Source organism: Lathyrus oleraceus, chromosome 2, assembly GCF_024323335.1.
Source record: "Lathyrus oleraceus cultivar Zhongwan6 chromosome 2, CAAS_Psat_ZW6_1.0, whole genome shotgun sequence".
NCBI classification, from domain to species: Eukaryota; Viridiplantae; Streptophyta; class Magnoliopsida; order Fabales; family Fabaceae; genus Lathyrus; species Lathyrus oleraceus.
The window spans coordinates 121,943,624-121,966,305 of record NC_066580.1 but is presented as its reverse complement, the minus strand read 5'-3'; the positions used below and the strand labels follow the sequence as shown (position 1 = coordinate 121,966,305).

At 34.9% G+C, this 22,682-nt stretch overlaps 1 long non-coding RNA gene across 1 annotated transcript; it reads right to left on the bottom strand.

Moving 5' to 3' along the window:
* Positions 1–16,049: 16,049 nt before the first annotated feature.
* On the bottom strand, positions 16,050–18,366 carry LOC127118419 (uncharacterized). The gene is made up of 2 exons (XR_007802209.1): positions 16,851–18,366; positions 16,050–16,340 (listed from the first exon to the last, which is right to left on the bottom strand). It is a non-coding gene; the product is annotated as an uncharacterized LOC127118419 (long non-coding RNA).
* Positions 18,367–22,682: the final 4,316 nt, after the last annotated feature.

Sequence of the window (22,682 nt, the reverse complement as noted above, 5' to 3'; positions counted from 1 at the left end):
AACATAATACTAATTGTTACTGACGTGATGGTACTTTTTCCAACTGACAGGTTTTTTGCTATTTAAAGCATCTTTTGACCACTTTTTCAGGGGTTCTGAACTAGAGTAGAAAGTGACTGCTAGGGATTTTTAGAGGGAGATCTTGGATCATATTAGAGTCACAGAGATAAATTCTTCCATAGATTTTGATGATGAATACTTCTCTACTCATAATATTTGTTAATTTATCAATGAGTAGTTAAGTTTCTCTATGTTAAGGCTTTTTGAGATAAACCTTATTTTTACTCTGTTGGATCACATGTGTGTTTGAGATTTTTTGAGTACTTTAAATGTTATTATCTTACTGAAATTGTTATTGTGTTTAATGCTTTTTGTCGCTTACGAGCGTACAAATCGATCTAGATAATTAGGGATTTCTAACCGTTAGTATAATTATCTGAACTAGGAAATTTATTCAACTTTGTAATCAACTAGGAATGAGAATTTAGAAATTATTGCTAATGAATTAACGCACTTAGAACACATAATTTAACCTTGAATTGACCTAAGTAATTAGGAAAATACCGTATAAATTAGTGAGTTGCACACCAAGAAATTGAGTGTAGTGGTTATTAATTCACAATGATATAATAATATGATTGAAACTAAAAAAGTACACAGTTCATCAACAAGTAAAAATAAGTGGATTCTTTAATTAATCCAAAATGAGGCTTGAATCACGGTGCAATACTGATTCTCGCGAACATGATGATACTCTTTCCAGCTGACACATTTTTTTGCTATTAAAAGTATCTTATGGCCACTTTTTCAGGGGTTCTGAACTAGAAAAAGAAAGTGACTGGTAGGGATTTTCAAAGGGAGATTTTGGAGCATATTAAAGTCATTAGAGAGCAATTATTCCATAGATTTTGATATTGAATACTTCTCTACTCATGATATTTGTTAATTATCAATGAATAACTAAGTTTCTCTAGATTAAGATTTTTTGAAATGAACCTTATTTTTACTCTGTTGGATCATATGTTTATTTTGAGATTTGTTGAGTATTTTTAATGTTATTATCTTATTGAAATTGTTATTGTGTTTAATGCTTTTTGTCGCTTACGAGCGTACAAATCAGACTAGGTAATTAAGGATTTTCAATCGTTAGTATAAATTATCTGAACTAGGCAATTTATTCAACTTTGTAATGAACAATGAATGAGAATTTAGAAATTGCTGCTAATTAATTAAGGCACTTAGAACACCTAATTTAACATTGAATTGTATAAGGAATTAGGGAATTACCGTATAAATTAGTGAGTTGCACACCAAGGAATTCGGAGTAGTGACTATTAATTCACAATGAGATAATAATATGATTGAAACTCAAAAAACACACCGTTCATCAACAAATAAAAATAAGGGGATTCGATAAAAAATTCTTAATCACCTTTTGCAACATTGAGTTTCATCTTTTAAAATCTCATTTTATAACCATTTTTCTAACGAACCCCCTCCCCCTCCCCCAATTAATTACTTAATTTCACACATGATTATCTTGTTAAATTATAATCCTCGTGGAAACGATCTTTTTGTTACCACTTCGACACTATTAGTACACTTACTTAAAACTCATCAACAATATAAAGGATCGAATCAAAAGATAAATCTTTTTAGAGGAGTATAAATATTAATGGAAGTTCGTAGAGCTGGACCTAAATGGAGATAATGATCACATACCCAAACCTTGGAGAAATTGAAAGAAAGGGATAAAGCACATTGAAGTAAAATGTTGGCTTACAATTGACTTCCAAGGAAGAGTTTGTGTCTTAGTTCAAACACTAAGAAGCAACTTAGACCATGATTATCCATGCTAAATCAGTGTTGCTATACAAAGAATAAGAAAATAGTGTTAAGACTTATGAATATTTGATAAAAAATTAAGTGGTTACATTTAACCACGTTCAAATGTGAGAGCGTTATTTTCCTTTCTCATTGCCAAGTGGATCAATAAAATTAAGTTGTTTCAATTATTATTTTTATATATTATAAATGTGAGGTATATTTTGGGATTTGATGGGATCCATTTTAGAGTTTTTAATGGTTGTATGAATATTTAAAAAATATAATAGAGTTGTTTAAAAAATTAAAAGGTGTAATATAATATAAAAAGTTATGTGGATCTCATTTAAAGAACCCAAATGGAGACGATGGATGTGGGTACTCTTAGGCCTATTATTGCATGGATTTTAGATGGCATGCTAGGCATCTAACCGAATGTAGTTTTGCTTCATTTAGTTATTCATCGTAGTGCAACAACAAAAGGAAAAAATTAGGGGGATAAAAAAAGGATTTTAGTCAGAGAAGAAACATAAAACATGTCCAAATAAATCATATACTCAACATTGTTAACAAATACCATAATGGTGGAGAAAATCAATGTTAAATGTACGATGTTCACATATTCCACATTTCAACAAAGCATGTCCAAAAGACTCTTATTTGTTACTAAACGTATGCATGCTGGTAAATGCAACATTTGGGTGCAAAACTCTCACCTTTCTAGATACATACTCTTGATACAACTAGATATTAATGAATCTAGTAGGTGCCCTAAAAACTACGTGGATAAACCTATAAAAGTATGCTTTTGGAGTTCAAATAGAAATTATCTTGAGGTTTATGATCACTCTGAGAGATATACGAGTCAACTCTAAAAATTTCAAGGCAAATATGAAGATGCGCAAACCGAAATTTATCAAATAAGTACAACGTCTAGCTGGTTGAATAATATCCTTATCATGATTCATGTCCAAATTAGTTGTTCATTCATTTTTTTCTACTAGGTGTTGAAGAATCTATAATGTTTCTAGTGGACCTCTCAATGTAAACACGATTTCAACAAGCTAAAGAGATTCATCTCATCACTTATTGTCCCTAACATACCCGCACGTTGTGTTATGTTACCATTTACTTAGAAGTAACCTTAGATGCTACCAGTTTGAGACTAGTAGAATATGAGGAGACATTCTAATATCTAGTGTAGTTTGTTAGCAACAGTCTACAAGGAGCAAAGACTAGATATCATAAGTTCAAAAAGATAGCATTTGCCTTTCTATATCTACATAAATGTTAAGACACTAATTTTAGTCACATGACATAGTGGTAAAAAATGATTTCTCCATAAAAAAAAGTATCATATAGAAACGTGAGCTATCTATAAGGAACGTGTCATGCTCATACAAGGTCATATAATTCGAGATTGACTTTGAGACAAAAGAAGCATTTAAATCTCATGTTTATACTAGATTTCATAGAAGAAATGACACATCCATGAGAACTAATATGTTTTCCCTATTTATATACGGTTAATCTAATGTCAATAAAAGTCGAACGAGAATTATTTATAGGGTATATGGACTCAATTTACATATTACAAGATGTTTGACTTTTAATGATGGCGAAATATGTGTAGTTAAATGTCTACTTTTCGTAATTGTTGCAAGAAAGGTAGCAAATTTGTGCGAACTCTTCAAGACTTAGTTGGATTTGATGTTTTTTCTATTCAGAGCTTCGAGTTCCATTTGCGCACTTCAGTTTGGCGTACAAAAATCATACCAAGGTGGGAGTCTTACTTGGGGAACTTCAAAGACAAATTTCCTCAAACTAGCCACCACGAAAGCTTCAACAAAGTTTCATTATTTAAAGAGTTGCTCATCCAAGTAGCGAGATTCAAAGACCTCTCTATCGACATAGTATCGATTGTAGTTGGTTTCTTTTTCTTGGGTTGAAAAGGTTTCAGAGTGGTAGTGGATGAGTATTGGGTGATGCGAGCTATTTTTGGTGTCATTATGGTGATGATGAAGAGGTGAAGAGGTTTAAAAAAACTAAGAGAATGTACACAAAAGATGGTAAAGTGAGACGAAAAATGAAGAGAGAAAAATACCTTTTTATAGTCTGTGCCTAACCAATTAGAGGGGGTTCTAATTGATTAAGTTATTGAATACATGTAGGTGAACATTGTAAATTAGTTATTGCACTGATTTCCAATATTCTAATTGATTATCTCATGTCCATGGTCGATTATTTGGTGCCCTATATTTCAAATTTGAAATTTGAACTTCTCTACTTGATTAGGTCCTGAGCCTAATAGATTATATAGTGCATTTTCATGCTTTTTGGACTTTTTGGGCCTTGGATTGACGTTTTCCTTGGTACACATGCTTTTTGCACCCTTTTTAATCTATTTGCCCTTTCTTCAAAAAAGGTGCTTAAACCTAAACCATTTTGTTAGTGATGAAAATTTAAAATCAATAAGATATCAATAAAACAATTATTTAGAGGGTTAATAAAAGTTTTATGATCATTTAATCTCTAAATAGTGTACTACCATAAGCATCAAATAGCCTTGATAAAACTTACCTCTTTCTAGGGAACGAGAACATATAATGTCATACGTCCTTGTCTATGAATAGTTGGATACGAGAGTTGGATAAATACATAAGATAGATGAATCTATTACAAACATATCTTCTCAACCTACTAAACGGGTATCCGGTCATCACATATAATAAATGTCGAGACCAACCTCAACGAACATTTACTTTGATCACAACTGTTGGTATACACCACTAACGAGATTTCTTAGATAACACGCATCAGTTCAAAAGAGCACTACTTTATACTCAAAGGTATACACTCTTATTTGCACACCTTCATTCAATATGTACTATGAATTCTTTTAAGTTGCAAAGTGTTCCTGCAAAACACACACTAGGTTTTCACCTTTGGTATCCAAATTTTCTTGGGTCCCGGTGCATTAGTAGCTCTAAGAGGTCTAGGATTTCTAACTTTCTACCTTCTTAATTTATCAAACAAAATGGATCTAGGTGGTCAAGTCTATTACAGTACGAGAATTTGTAAACCGGGCGATTCACTTTCTTCCTATTAAACTATTTACTATGTGATCTACCAGATCTAAACCGTAATTTAGTTTTATTCAAGGAACACCTTTGATTTTATAGAATCAAATCAAGGTTTTCTTTCTCACTAATAAATATACTTAGTGTTTCATGCAAATATTTCACTTAATTTTTCACTGATACGCGTCTCTCACACATATTAGCTTGGTTTCTATGGTTGACTATTTCATGTTTTAATGCTTCATTGATATTTTATAAAGACTCAATGTAGTCTTTAAGATTTAGGTTGTGCTATTTAATTTTATAATTTTCTTTGATTATGTTAGTTCTTGAATTTAATAACTACTGGTATGCTAACTTTGTTGCCTCACAATTGTCTTTTTCGTAATAAGCTTCTAAGAAAATTTCATCTTCTTTATGGAGGAAGATTCTTTGAAGGTTCTACCTGCAATACCTCATTTCCCCAACTTATAATTATAATTAAATCATAGATTTTTCACAATATTCACACAAAGGATGCTACACATCTCGAAACACATCTGATGATCATGTAACACTTAATTTAAATAAACATGTGACACTTGTCATCGTATGCTCACCTTCACTCCGGGTATCATCGCATTGGAAATACTCAATTAAAACAACCAATTGATATCTCATATCATAATTAAAAAGCATCGACTCGTAAATCTTTTCCAAATGCTTATCACACCCAAACATAAAGTATGAGACATACATTGCCTCTCAGAAATCTCAACATAAAACAAAGAAATCTCTCCACAATGTTACATATCAGAGCATAACCAAAGCTAAAATAAAGAAATTAAAAGAAATATCTCCAAGAACAAGCTCACACTCATAACAACGACTCTACTCTTGAGTATCTGCACGATGCCATGTAAAGACAACATTCAAACAGAAGGGATGATAAATCATATTCAACAATAACAGGCATATACTACGAGGTAGGATACCAAAGCATAACATAATCTACACAATCTCAAATTATAGGATATCAATTACATCCTCACACTAACTCATCGATCACAACTTATTCACATACCAATCACACACTGATTACACACAACAAATATCATATGCATTTGTCTCATTATGCATCTCATACTTAAAATGAAACTCAACTCAACTCTATGCATGTGGTACCAACTCAATAATGGTTCACTTGGGTACCGAGTCCCCTCTCTGAACCCATGAGCCCCCTCTCTGAGCTCTAAGCCCCCTCTCTCTAAGCTTGGGATAAGCCATTAGTCCCCTCTCTGAACTAGCAACCTGCCTCTTGACACAACTCAACATGGATGAATGAACATTTTAACAAAATTCCAATGTGTTAATACCCCTCTTCTGATCCTAACAGACATGCATTGACAAACTCGCGTAATCCCCTCTTATGGATTACCACAACAACTCAACATGATACTTAGCATAACAACACAACTCGAGCAAATATATAATTCAACTCAAATAAATTATTAACTCACATATATGCAACTCACCTTAAACTCAATAATACACATCTCAACATGTATATTTTATCAATTCATACTCATAACGTATAAGCAAACTCATCATAGCATTCATCGTTAACATAATGCCAACAATACATATAATCCTCGTCAATTAATCGAATTAATACAAGATATTCATTCTCTAGTTACATTATCACTTCATAGGAAGTTGCTTTAGCTTTCTAACGCTTCAAACGATGTCTCAATTGGACCTACGGAATGAAAAATATAGCAAAAGTTATCGAACAACGCAACAAAAACAAAATCAGAATTTTTCACCATTTGGACTATGACAATCGATTGTCACCAAAACACATTTTGCCATTGACTTCATAAAAATCACATTTCTAGGCATTACAATCAATTGTAATCCCCCCGCAATCGATTGCACTTGTCATACTCCTAAATTTTTCCTACGTCTTTCTCATTTCATCTGGCCCATGGTTCATTTCATATGAATAAAATATTCATTTATAACTGCATTTGTCAAACAAAATCATGGATTCAAAAGTCTTGATATCTATTACACAAAGCATGGAATGGAAGTTGAATCCTAAGCTAGGGTTTTCCACGGTACATTTGTGGATCAAGCTAGGGCATTTTATTATACTTCACCTTGGCTTTCTTGATCATGGAGTGAGACATGAAACCCTAATTCCTGGGTGTTTCTACATATGGATCACTTGGTTTAAATTAGGGTATTTGTGTGGCTTTGGATTACAACTTACATTAGGTCAACCTTGGTGGATTGAATTCAACTGATCTTATTGGTTTGTGCATAAGTCCATTAGTTTGTTTGATTGGATTCAAGGCCAAATATCATGATTCATATTTCATTTCAAGGACAACATTCAAGCATTCAAATTCAAAAAATTTAAATTAAATTTATGGAGAGAAATTCATGATTACTTGGAACATAAGTTACAATTCATTTCAAAAAGTCATTTCTCATTACAAAATCATCAAGTTTACATTTCAATCATCCATTTCAAGCCCATACAAAATTACACCAAGAAAACCCTAATTTTGACCTGGGTTGACTTTTGGTCAACTGTTGACTTTTAGGTCAAATAGTTGACCAAAGTCAACTACCTATCTTGAACCCTAATTCTCATTGCCCTCCATTTCTAAGTCATCCCCTTTTGACCAAAATCCTTCATAAATCTTCAAGTCCCCAAGTCATCCTCATCCATCTTGCCCTCATGGTGCTTTAAGCTATGCATTGCCAAAACCATGAAGTTCTACCATAGTCAAACCTACATCATAACCAGGCCTCAGTACACCATGCATTCATAGACCTTTTCATAAGAACTACATCATGTCATGGCTGCAGTAGAAGCAGTTATCTTAGCAAACTTTCAAATGTGCCCTACATCACATAAACACAACAATGCTAACCATTGATTCACTATCACTTTCAAATATATAACACAACCACTACTGTTAGCATACATCACAACAATGCCCCAATTTAAACAACCATTAGCTCACAATCTAGCATACATGCACAAGACCTTATGCTCATCCAATAACCTAGAAAAACCAACTCTCGTGTTGGTAACTGCTTAACAAAAATGGTTAACCAGATACATTACATTTCACAGTCTTAATAAGCATACTAGAACACCAACTTTCATGTTGGTAACCGGTTAACCAAAATGGTTAACCTGTTACACCTATGCATGCTCAGTCCCAAACTTCATTACAGTAGCATTCATCCAAAACCCCAGCTCATCAATACTACACTAACAACATGCATAATGTTCAACTAACATCACTAACATATATCAATATTTGAACCCCACTTAACATTTCTAATCCTAACAACCAGCCTTTGCTTTTACATCAAATGTTAACCAAAAGCAGAACAAAATCTAACTCAACATTAACATAACTTTCACTAATATAACCAACTAATTTTCACTAATAGAAATTCAACTCATAACTGATCCTAACCAACTAACTTCACTTCAATCCAAGCTAACTGAACTCAACAGAATTTTTAATAGAGTCTTAACTGCTAATAACCAACTTACACTATGAAATTTAACAAACTTAATATTTCCCTAGCCCCTTACTAAGTTGCCTGTTTCAGTTACATTCTACAACCCTGTAAATTCAATCATCATCAATCATTGAGGGAGAATTCAATCACTCTTCAATCATTGCTCTCATCAGCTCCAATCATCACAGAATCATTGCTCACGAATCAACCAATCATTACCTCATTACAAAATTCACAGAATCCTAAAATCTCTCTCACTCTCAACTTCACCCTCTCTCAACCTATCCTTAGAATCTCTCTCTTCCATATCCCACAAACCACATAGTATCATATCACCATCAACTTCACAACCTACAACCTACATACTAAGTAGTGGAGAAGAAGAGAAGAAGCTTCGAGCGCGAAGTGGAAAAGTGAAACGAAGCATACATGAGGAAATAGCAGCCTCTTGAATCATCTTGTTGTTTGCATCAACCTCGAAGAATCACCGGAGTTGCTCCGGACGATAAGCCCTTTTTCTTGTCTTGCTTGATTCACGCCAAATACTCACCGCAATTTAGCGTAAAAGCAATCCCCCCCCCCATAGTTTGGGTTCGATTGGGGCATCCATGGACATTTAATTTTTGAATTGGTTTCTTAGGGTTCTTGCTCTTTAGGCTTCAATTGTGACTCTATGTTAGAAATTAAGGAAAAATAATAGTGGATTATAAGAGAGGGAGAGAACACAAATATTTTGGGGCCAATTTGGTAGTGATTTGACCTCCACCGCCTTCGGCGGTGAATTTCACCGTGGCGGAGGAGGTGGATAGAAGGTTTGGCTGAAACATTGTAAAAAAGGTAAATTAGTGTGTGATAATCTTCCTTCCCTCTCCTGTAAATGTGTTTTGGGCCCATAAACCTTGGCCCGTGAAAATTTACTCACATACATCCTCACTCATGCACCATACCCCTTCCTCTGAATCTACACAAGCCATGGGCTTCTTTTGCTGAAGCCCAACAGTATCTTGCAATTCACACCCCTGCACTACAATACATCGCATGCATCCTTGTTCTATCTTCCTTTTTTCTTTATTGTTTTTAATATTCTTGATCCATTTAATACATATTAGATTGTTCATTTTAAATCCACATTTTAATATGTCTTGACTATTAGATTTAATTATTAGATTTAATTCATATTTAAGTTTGTTAGATATTAGATTTAAATATTAGATTTGATTCATATTTAAGTTTGTTAGATATTAGATTTAAATATTAGATTTGATTCATATTTAAGTTTGTTAGAGGCTTATAAATAGGGTGTCAATCATTGTAACTTTTAATCCTTTTTGTAGCCATCATTCTCTGAATAAGAATATTTCCATTCATCATATATTCTACCTTTGCACCAACAATTGGTATCTAGAGCTCCGGTTCGGATTCATTGGGAAACACGGGAAACACGAGTGAACGTGAGGTCTTGTGTGTTTGGTTTTGATTCTTAGATTCGTGTTGAATCTTGAACAAAATCTGATCAGAATTTTAATTCTGTGGGTTGGGAAACACTGTGTGAGAAATCTGAGTGTACTGTGCAAGGTAGAAAGATGAACGGAAACGGCAACATGAACACCAAACTTCCAGTATTTGACGGTAAAAACTGGAATCGTTGGATGATCCAAATGCGTGTACTGTTCGGTGCTCAAGATGTTCTAGATCTTGTCACTGATGGTTATGTTCCGGTAGCAGCAGATGCGACGGATGAATAGAAAAACGCGCAGAAGGAAGTAAGGAAGAAGGATCAGAAAGCATTGTTCTTCATTCATCAATGTGTTGATGTAAATGTGTTTGAGAAGATTGCAGATTCAACGACAGCAAAGGCTGCGTGGGCCACACTGGTTAGATGTTATGGTGGTGACGCATCAGTGAAGAAGGTGAAGCTTCAGTCCTTGAGAAAGCAATATGAGAATCTCAACATGAAGAATAATGAGAAAGTTTCTGAATACATCTCCAGAGTGATTCTGATCACTAATGAGATGAAAGCGTGTGGAGAAACTCTTTCTGAAGAAACAATCATGGAGAAGGTATTGAGATCCCTTACCTCTCAATTTGATTACATTGTGGTAGCAATAGAACATTCCAAAGATCTGAGCACCATGAGAATTGAAGAGCTGCAGAGCAGTCTAGAAGCGCAAGAGTTGCGTTTGACTGAGAGAACTTCTGAAAGGGAAGTAGAGTAGCAGGCTCTGAAAGCAACTTCTGATAGGAGGTATCAGAAGCAGTCAGAAGCCAGGAGAAGATCTGATGGTGGTCAGAAGTCAGAAAGCTCAACCTCTGATAGACAAAAAAATGCTCAGAAGGGAAAAGAGAAGTATGACAAGAAGAAAATCCAATGTTACTGCTGTAAGAAGTTTGGTCACTTTGCTAGAGACTGTTGGTCAAACAAGGAGAGAAAATCAGAAGAAGCAAATATAGCCAGAAGTTCTGATGACGAATCTGTGCTATTGATGGCCTCTGAATCTGATGATATGGATCTGATAGACTGGTGGTATATGGACACTGGTTGTTCAAATCATCTTACTGGAAACAAGAAATGGCTGGTTGACTTTGACTCTGAAAAGAGGACAAAGATCAGATGTGCTGATGACAAATATCTTAATGCAGAAGGTATGGGAAATGTCAGAGTGACTCTGAACAATGGGAAAACAGCATTGATTCAGAACGTGTGGTATGTACCTGGCATCAGAAGCAATCTGATGAGTGTGGGACAATTAATTGAGAAAGGTTTTTCAGTTACCATGAAGGACAATCTTCTGAAGCTGTATGACTGCAATCAGAAGTTGATTATGGAGTCAGAACAGGGAAGGAATAGAACATTCAAGGTGAATGTCAGAACTGCAGACTCAGAATGTCTTAGTGCAACAAGTGCTGAGAAGGAGAGTGAGTTGTGGCACAGAAGATTTGGTCATTTGAATTTCAGAAGCTTAAAACATCTGAATTCAAAGAAGTTGGTACATGGAATTCCTGCAATTAAGAAGCCTGAAAAGTCATGCAAAGTTTGCATGGAAGGAAAACAACCACGATTGCCATTTGCGTCAGAAACTGCTCCAAGAGCAAAACATGCCTTGGGAGTTGTACATTCTGATGTGTGTGGTCCATTTCCAGTAGCATCGATTGGAGGGAATAAATACTTTGTGTTATTTGTTGATGAATTCACAAGAATGACATGGGTATCCCTTATTAAGTTTAAACACGAGGTGTTTGATGAATTCAAGAAGTTCAGAATGAAGGCTGAGAATCAGAGTGGTCAGAAGTTGAAGATTCTTAGAACTGACGGTGGAGGTGAGTATAACTCCAAAGAATTCCAGAAATTCTGTGAGGAGAATGGAATTGAGCATGAGGTTACTGCTCCTTATACCCCTCAACACAATGGTCTTGCTGAAAGAAGAAACCGCACTTTGCTTGATATGGTGAGAAGCATGCTAAAGGAGAAGAAACTTCCTCAGAAGCTCTGGGGAGAAGCTGTTGCCACTGCAACGTATGTACTCAACCGATGTCCTACGAAGAAGTTGAAGGAAATAGTTCCAATACAGAAGTGGACTGGAGATAAGCAAAGTGTTAGTCATCTGAAGGTGTTTGGTTCTGTTTGCTATAAACATGTTCCAGAAGCCAGAAGACAGAAGCTGGATGATAGAAGCAAAGTGATGATTCTGATAGGGTACCACAGTACAGGTGCATACAAGCTCTATTGTCCAGAAACCAATAAAATTGAATTCAGCAGAGATGTGATTGTGAAGGAATCAGAAGTTTGGAATTGGGATAAGTCTCAATCTGACTCTGATGTTAGAACCTCTGAAGAAAGGTCAGAGTTCAGAATTTCTGAGGTTGGAGTAAACTCTGACGTTGATTCTGATTCTGATAGTGATTCTGACTCTGGAGAAGACTCAGAAGATGAAGGTGACTCTGATGATCCAGATGACCCAGACTCTGATGGTAATCCAGATTCTGGTGGCAATTCAGACTCTGGAAATATGCCAGACCCTGAAGATGGTCAAAGCTCTGGAGGAAGTCAACCATCTGAAGCTAGAAACTCTGAAGCTCAAGACTCTGAACAAGTTCAGAGACCACAAAGAATCAGAAACATCCCCAGAAGATATGCAGAATTTGACATGCTGAAAGACACTGAAGTAGACTCTGAAGGAGAAGTTATTCAGTGTGCCATGTTAGTAGACTCTGAACCCATAAGTACAGAAGAGGCTCTTAAGCAGAAGCTCTGGCTGAAGGCCATGAAAGAAGAGCTTGATGCTATAGAGAGAAACAAGACTGGAAGTTCTGAACAAGAGATAGCCAAGTTCAAGAAAGTTCTGATGAATGAATTCGAAATGACTGATCTAGGCAAAATGACATACTTTCTAGGGATGGAGTTCAGATACTCTGAGAAAGGTATTATTTTGCATCAGCTCAAGTATGAATTAGAACTTCTGAAGAGATTTGATCTGAAGAATTGTAAGATTGCTGTTACTGCATGCCAAGCTGTGTGGATTCTGAATCTATTGCAGGATCTGAAGATTAAAGTAAACAAACCTCTGAAGCTGATGATTGACAACAAGTCTGCAAACAATCTTGCCAGAAACCCAGTGTTGCATGGGAGAAGCAAGCACATTGAGACCAAGTATCATTTTCTGAGACATCAAGTTCAGAGGGGAGTGTTAGAAGTTGTACACTGCAGCACTCAGAAGCAGTTGGCAGATGTTCTGACGAAAGCTATCAAGACTGATCAATTTCTCAGATTAAGGGATGGAATTGGTGTTACAAGTTTTGATGGAATATGAATTAAGGGATGGTATTAGATTTAATTATTAGATTTAATTCATATTTAAGTTTGTTAGATATTAGATTTAAATATTAGATTTGATTCATATTTAAGTTTGTTAGATATTAGATTTAAATATTAGATTTGATTCATATTTAAGTTTGTTAGAGGCTTATAAATAGGGTGTCAATCATTGTAACTTTTAATCCTTTTTGTAGCCATCATTCTCTGAATAAGAATATTTCCATTCATCATATATTCTACCTTTGCACCAACATTGACATTAAAGATTCTTTGAAAATGATATTGATGCTTAGATAATTAGGATTTAATTGAGTTTCTCATTAATCCATTTCATGATCGGAAAATGATAAATAATGATCATTAGTTTTTTAGAATAATTTTCATTTAGAGTTTTAGAAGTAATCAAGATATTTCCCTTTAGACTTTAATTAGCAATTTAATTAGGACTAGTCTTAATTTTTAACTCATTAGAATTTGATTCCATGACTTTACTCTTGAATGAATTATTTTTCCACTTGAATGATTTTTAGGCATGATCAATGGTCGTATGTTTTGTATGCATATGTGAATCTTTTTAATTCTTATGTGGTTTATAATTCAAATCCCCCCCCCCCCCCCATTACGGGTAAACTGTTCACAATCCCATGAACGTGTAATAGTCTTAGCACTTTCAATTTTTTATTGCTTTCCTCTACATGCTAATAAAAAAGATAAAACCATAACGATAAAAAACACCCTTTTCCAAAAGAAACAAAAATAAACTTGATCCTACGTCAAGTATTTTTCCAAATCAATTTTAATTGAATGCGATGTGTATGTTTGATCCAACATCAAATACCTCTTCCATTTAATTCATACAATTCAAACTTCAAACACTTGATCCAACGTCAAGTTATTTTCAAAACATTTTTGCAATAAACTAGATGAAAAAGGATGAGGTGTACAACTTAGCATACAATTGCTTCTCTTGCAACAACTTCAACACAACCCTCAGAATTTCAGCATGCTCTTCATTCATCTTCGAATAAATCAGGATATCATCGATAAACACTACCATAAACTTATCCAAATACTGATGAAAAATTCTATTTATATACTCCATGAATACACCAAGAGCATTAGACAAACCAAATGGTATCACTAAATACTCGTAATGATTGTACCTCGTTTTAAATGCAGTCTTCAGAATATCTTCAATCTTCACACGAATCTGATGATACCCTGACCTCAAATCAATCTTACTGAAGACGCAAGCACCCACTAATCGATCCATTAAATTGTCAATTCTCGGAAGCAGATACTTGTTCTTGATAATGACTTTATTCAACTGCCGATAGTTAACAGACAAACGGATATTATCGTCATTCTTCTTCACTAACAACATCGGCGCACCCCAAGGCGAAACGCTAGGCCGAATAAAATTCTTCTCGAGTAAGTCCTCTAGTTTCTTTTTTCAATTCGCTCAACTCTGTATCAGATATCCAGTATGAAGCCATTGACACCAGACTCGTAGCTGGTACTAAGTCAATTATGAAATCTATCTCACGCTCTGGCGGCAAATCATTTATGTCATCAGGAAATACTTTTTGGAATTCACAAACAACTGGTAATTCACTAATTACTCATTTGTTCTTAACTTCCAATTAAGCTAACACCATAAACACCATCGCCCCATCTTTCACAGACTCATCTACCTGCATAGCAGACACAAACATATCTTTTTCTCGCACGATCTTTGGAAATGAGACTATCTTGTCAAAACAGTTAATATAGACATGGTTGAACTCAAACCAGTTCATACCAAGGATAACATAAAGTTTTCTTAACGGTAAATAGAGTATATACATCCCAAAATTCTTACCCATATATAGTCAACAGACAATTCAAGCAAACCCACAACATCAATACCGATCCTAGAGCCGGAGTATCGATGACCATACTCCCATACATAGAAGACAACTTGAGGTTTAACCTCTTAGCACAAACCTAAAAAATAAACAAATGTGTCGCACCCGTGTCAATAATAACAATTAAGGGTATATTATTAATAAAGCACATACCATTAATAAATATGTCTTAACTAGTGGTCTCTGAACTAAACAAAGCAAAGACCTTCCCTTCATACTAGACCTTCTTCGGCTTTTGATAATTAGTACTGATGCGTCCCTGCTCTCCATAGTTATAGTAAGTTATCCCATTACTCTTATCAGCAACTTTATGACTCGTCTTTCCATATTTGAAGCACTTTGTATCATAACTCTGGAATTCATTAGCATGATGTCTCATGACACCTATCATATCCCAAAAATTTCCCTCATTTTTTCAATTTCATCTGGTTTATTACCACATCCCTTTCCATACATGGCTCTCTTATTAACCAGTCATTTAGATACTACCATGCATTCATCCGCATATTCATGTCACGTTCATTTAGGTCATTAATTCACAAGTGCATGCTTCAAGTGCCATCATTTGGTTCAAAGGTTCTTGGTTACAAAGCATTAAGGTGATTGGAAGGTTGTTACTTCATTTGGACATTTTTGGTTTTTGAGTTATGTCTTCATAAGAACCCTAAATCTTTGGTTTTGGACCTCTAGCCATTTTAGCTACGGGTTTTGATTCTAGTCCCCGAAAGTCCACCATTGAGGGGTACCTTTTGACAATCATTTTTATTCTTATTGGGTGAGTATCTTTAATTTTGTTTTTTTCATAGCAATGGTATCATTCAAGGGATCAAAGGGTTCATTTCAGAGATTGATTTTTGGAGGGGAAGCATTTGTTTTGAAAGGGACAGCATCAGGTCATTCAAAGAGGATCATTCTTATTACAAGCGATCAAATCATTCATTACATCATTCACAATCCAAGTTACAAACTTTACACGAAAATTACAAATTGTGGCCTATAGTTGACTCCGGCCAACTATTGACTTTTTGGTTAACCAATTGACCAAAGTCAACCCCTAAACCTAAAATCCTAATTCCCACATTGTCTTCTCCCATAATCCATCTCTTCTTATGCACAAATCCTCCATAAATACTTGATCTTTCAAAGGGTCTACTTGTTCATGGCCTTGTCCATATCACATTGAACCTGCAATACAACCACAATGTATAATTAGCACAATTACAACAAAACATCCAAGTTAATCCATTATAACATGTAGGATAATTTTCACAATCAAGTTCTAGCAGTCATAACATTAACCCTTCAAGCATTTGGACAGCTGACTAATAATTTTTATTCAAAGGCCAATAGCTCATATTCAATCTCACTAACTGTTAACAACCAATAATACAAATCTAACAATTGTAATACAGGGGGAAGTCTTTCTGCTAAGTTTAACCTTTTTAAAATGAACTAAACCCATATTAACAATACAGTAAGCAATCATTAACAATTTTGCCTCACATATTTCATATTTTTTCTTAACGTCTATCTAATAGTAAAACTACATTTCTAAGGGACAAATATAATGTGCATAAGTCCACTTTTGACAGTTCACTTCAACCAATCACAATTAACTAACATGTATTATTCGACTCAACTTAATGGAATATTCATTGATGCAAAAACAATCCAATAATTCAAGTGCAGCAGTACCTTCATTCCAAGAGGCACCAATAGTTAGCTTGAAGCAATAGTGAACTTTGTATCCCAGCTTTTATATCAGATGTACAAAGGACGACTTGTTTTAGTGATTACATTATCCTGTGAGAAATTAAACTCATGGCATGGCATAGCAAGTTCACAAGTTCAACAACCATTTTTTTTACAGAATTTTAAGCTATTCAACCTAAATCTAAATAGACTTACATTAGCACTAATAGTCCAATTCATAATTGCATTCAATACATAAACTATTAAATATCCATTTCAAGCATCGAAACCATCAACTAACTTTATCATATTTCAAACTAACTGCACTAACCAACTCATAACAGAAATCAACCTTCTAACACTAACTGAATTACACTTACCAGATTCTAACAGACCACAACTAATTCAACCGAATGCACTTAACATGATAACAAATTCCAATTTAAACTTAAAATAATCTCACTTTCCAAGCTCAACTAACATTAACTGATTTTACACAACCTCCTAAATATTCATTTTCAGTTAACAATAACTAACTCCAAACTAACTTTAACAGCTATCTAAATAATTGAAAAACTAACTAACAAAATTTTCTCCTAACAGAAACTCAACTAGTAACTAACCCTAACTTAACTAACAACTAATCTAACTAACTATAATAGAAATTTAACCCTGTGAACCAACTCTAACTGAATTGCACATGAGTGAGCTAACAGAGTCCAAACTCTGTTAACTCTGACGCCTATAAAAGTTCATCACCACCACCAATTTCAGGGGGGAACCAATCATTTGCATGAAATCTTCTCAATCATCAATCTTCATCTCTCTCTGAACTCACCCTCACCAATGCTCCCATCACACGGCCATTGAAGCTTCAATTGGTTGAGCTTAAGCCTCTAACTCATCAACCTCACATCACTCTCAATCAAATCTCCCAATTTCTCTACAATTTCAATATATTCTCTTCACACTCTTCTGCCATATTCAATAACAACACAAAGCTCGACTCTCTCAATCTCACGCACCATCAACCACAGAGGTTACCTGAAGGAGAACAAGTCTTTTGGACCCGTTGTTCTTAGCACCGCCACTTGAAGAACCACCAGAGTTGCTCCGGTAGGTAAGCTTCCACTTTTCTTCTTCAATTTGCGTTATCGCTGCTACCGCTATGTAGTCTTGAACCTAAGGAATCAAATCTCTAATGAATTAGGCTTTGATTCCTCCGTGTTAGCTATTAACTCGGGAATTTTCTTTTAGGAATCATTTGTGTCCTTGGTTTCAAATTAGGATTTAGGTTAGAAATTTCATGAAAACAACAATAGGTGAGAAGAGAGGAGAAGTAAGGTTCATTTTGGTGGTTGAATTTGTTTCATGGGAGGGCCCCCGCCGCCGGAAGTGATTTCCGCCGCGGCAGGGTGGTTTCACCGGCGAGGTCAGTATGTGAGAGAATGGCTTGAACAAGAAGTGAATAAGGCTTGAGTTGTAACTGAGTGATTTCTCCCCTAGAACTTTCCTTATATCTTGTATTTATACATGTATCCCTACATTTTAAAAAAAATATCAACTTTATCCTTATATATTTTTTACTAATTTATTATTTTATTTTTAAATTTTATTTTACATATTGGAAGAGTTTGCAAAAGAGTTCCGGAAGTATTTTTTAACTTTTTTTTTGTGTATCGGAAAACTTTGCAAAAGAGTTCCGGTACACAAAAATTGATTACCGGAACTCTTTTGTAAAGTCTCCTGTATACAAAAAAAAGATTAAAAAAATGCTTGAAAAATGAGTATCGGAACTCTTTTACAAAGTCTTCCGGTACATCAAAAAAATATTTAAAAAATATTTGAAAAATGACTACCGAAACTCTTTTCCAAAGTCTTCCGGTACACAAAAATTGACTTCCGGAACTCTTGCAAAGTCTTCCGGCACACAAAAAAATATTTTAAAAAATACTTGAAAAATGACTACCGGAACTCTTTTGCAAAGTCTTCCGGTACACAAAAATTGACTACCGGAACTCTTTTGCAAAATCTTCCGGTATACAAAAAAAATATTAAAAAAATATTTGAAAAATGACTACCGGAACTCTTTTGTAAAGTCTTCTAATACACAATTTAAAAAAATAAAAAATAAATTAGTTTAAAATATATAAGGATAAAATTGGTATTTTTATGAAATGTAGGGGTGTAGGGATAAATGTAAGGGTATGAGGTAAAACTTTCTCTCTCCCCTCAGCCTTGACTTATTGCACAATGGGCCTTATCACCACAAGCCCATGGACTTAGACCACTCACACCCTTATTTTGCACCACATACCCTTCATATGGATTACCATGCTGACAAAGGAACGTTGGGCTCGGATGTCCAACGTTAGTCCGTTGAACGCTGACACACCCCTTTTGGCAATACACCCCCTGCAGATATTTTTTCCCATATTTTTAGTGATTTATTTTCTAATTCTTTTTGTCAACTTTTTTTCTACATTCGTTTTAATCCTTTGTAATGCATATTTTTAATACTCTTTAATACATTTTACTTTTTGTTATTAAAAAACTACTTTGAAAAATATAATTAGGGATTAGTTTTAATTAGGATAATACTTATATTTGTTTCTTGTAATTTTCAATTTGAGTTCTTTAGAAAATAATACAAGCATGTTAGGTCTTAATTAGGTTAGTTTAGGATTTAATGTAGAATGTCTCTTTAATTTTCCCATTAAGATTCGTGATAATCCCCTTTCTAATGCTTTAGTCTTCATAAAAATACATATGCTTTCATAACTTGATCCATGCTCATTATGGTTAATCCCACTGTCTAGTCAAGTGCCTTTAGATCACTTGATAGGACTGGTCTTTTAGGTATGAATTATAATGGACATCCCAGGACCTCACCTCAAGTTCATGACTTCAATTCAAGATAAATTCAAGTATAGAACTTCACCATTCAATCAAGTCAAGACATTGTAGGAAGACTAGACATTAGACTACTATGCAAAACACAACAAAGGTATCAACTACTTATCAATCATGATGAGAGTTACATGCCATGAGCCTTAAGCAATGAAGAATGATGAGATGAAGTTTCTCCTACCCTTTTCTAGAGTACCTTTGCGTACAGGGCGTAGGCCCTAGCTATTCAAAATGCTCCCCTTAATTCATAGACTTTACTATAAGTCGAATCAAGTAATTGACAAGTCTTCTTCAACCAAGCACCAACCGATCCTTCTTCAACAGTGAAACACCATTGCACTTCAATGATTTCTTCCTCAATGGATCATTAATCATACTCTCTTTGGTATTAAGATATCCTTTTGATCATTTCCCTTGTGATCAAGTCTTGGAATCCTAAATCAACCTTATTCAATCATTGTTTACCTTGTTATTCCTCTTGTGCTTTGGCAAACCCTTATTCATTGTGAGCTTTATTAGACCTCTTGTGCCCAGACCCGCTCTAGTCGATCATTGTTTGCCTTATCCGCCCTCTTGTGCTTAGACAAAACCCTTGAGCTCTTTTGCCTTGTAAACCCTCTCGTGTCTTGGAAAATTATCCCCTATTCACTATTCTCCTTATAAGATCTCTCATGCTTAGACGAATCTCTTGCCTTGTAAATCCTCTCGGATATAGGCCAATCGTACCTCATTTGTCACTATGGTTGATTACCATCATTGGTTAATGCCACACTCTTGCTTTTAAGAAATTTGTTTTGCCTCTTGGCAATCATGTTAGATATAATCTTGTTGTCATCCCTAGTGGGCCGAGCTAAGAAAGCTTTGACTTTCTCATTGCATGATGAGAATACGTAGGCAAGAGAATTCAGATTCTCCATGAGCTACCTTATTTATTTCTACCTATTTATTAATCCTTCATTCTTCATTCATCAATCAATACCATCTTTTTAAGATCAAACTATACTTCTTCTTGGACTCCATATACATCCTTTTAAGATGTTATAGCGGCAGTCCACCTTGTGAATCAGGAGATGTTTGGCTCGTACCTAAACATTTAATTCCTTCTCTTTTTGGCTAAGACACTTGTTTACTCTTTGGTTCAGAGCCTATTCCTTCATGGATCCAAGATACTATTCATCTTTAATCTCAAATTGATCATTCCCCAGCAAGTGATACATTATTCCCGGTACTAAACAGCATTGCAACTAACCCCTAAAGTTGTGTTTGTCTTATGAGTCACAGTTTCTTAGACAAGCATTTCACTCTTTGTTCCCAAAGATAAGAAGTTTTCAAATCAAAACTAATAAAATGTCAAAGATTACAACTAAGGGGGTTGGTTACACAGAGGGAAGGTGTTAGCACCCAAAGTGTCCTTGGTACTCCTAGGGGGCCCTTTTTTATGTGTGTATGTATTTTGGTACAAAAGATGTTTGCATTAAGTAGAGTGTGGAGATGGGAAAAGAATTCATTAATTATATTTTTGTGTTTGACAAGACCTTCGGACTTGTGCCTACGTACCAACATAAGAATGAGGGATCAAAACCTGTAGTTCGTGGTATCGGTTTAAAGTGAGTTGATTGATTTTTTACAAAAATTTAAATTTTAAAGAGGCACAAAGGGCCTAAAAGAGTTTGCATGAGTGTTAGTTCTTTTTGTCTTTTGAAATTTTAAGTCAATATGGTTAAGTTTATTTACAAGTTTGATTTAAGAAAAAAAAGTTTAAAAATGCAATGGCATAAGGCCAAAGTTTCTAATTTGCAATAAAGTTTAAGTTTAGAAATCACAAGAAAAGAAGATTTTGAAAAGGGGGAGAGATTTGAAATTTAAGAAATGGGAGGAGATGAAGAGACTAATCTTAAGCAAAAATTTAAAAGTTAAGAGTTGAAAAGATCTGACCAATGAGATGCAATCCAATAGACAAGAATGTCATATAGAAACCCAATTTTCCTTTGGACTTTAAATCAAGCAATACCATTAAATAAATAGCAAAGTGAAGAGCAAGGCATCAAATAAAGATAGCCACATCCAAGCTAGCAACTTCATAGTCTTCTTCTTAATCTTCCCATGTATCAGATGACATACTCCTTGAATGGCTCAAAATAAGGCATTAGACACAGGTTCAAAGTAACATTTGCACCAAGACCATGTAGCAGATGAACTCAAGTGGATCCCAATACTTGTATCAGATGAAAGCTCAAATCACAATCACTTGGTTTCAGAGATGCTGGCATTGGCCAAGTCCTTTTGCACCGGGAATGTTGCATAATTCTAAGTCCAAAGCTCAGATCAAATCCAACAGTCCATACAAATATTTTTTAGGGTTTTTAAAATTCTAGCGTAGTCAGATTTCAGATGTTCTACTCCAAGTCATGACATCTGATCCAACATTGTAACTAATACAGCAAGACAGTTATACAAATTAAACCCTGTACTAATATGCACACGTGCACAGATGTCACGACATCTGCTTCTATATCACCCTAGAATGGAGGAACACCTAGTTCTGTGCATCTGGTAGAAAGACTCGGCAGAGATCAACCATAGCACTAACTTCTGTTATTTTCCTACACAGTTATCAGCAAGCTGTCTCAATAGTTATTTGAACATCATCTGTCACATTATTCCAGTTTGTTGGCCTTGTACTTGTATTTCCTAAAATAAAGGTTGAACAAGTTAATCTAATTTCCACTTATTAGGGTGCTAACAAATAGGCTATTTGTTAGGTTCATTAAATGTAGATCAGTTGTTAGTTTCCTGGATTTTAGCTCAGTTGTTGGATTCCTGAAGAATAGCCTGAGAAAATTACTGAAACAGAAAAACTAATCACCCTACAATTCAGCACATGCTGTCAGGAATGAATGTCACAACATTCAATTTGACAGCCAG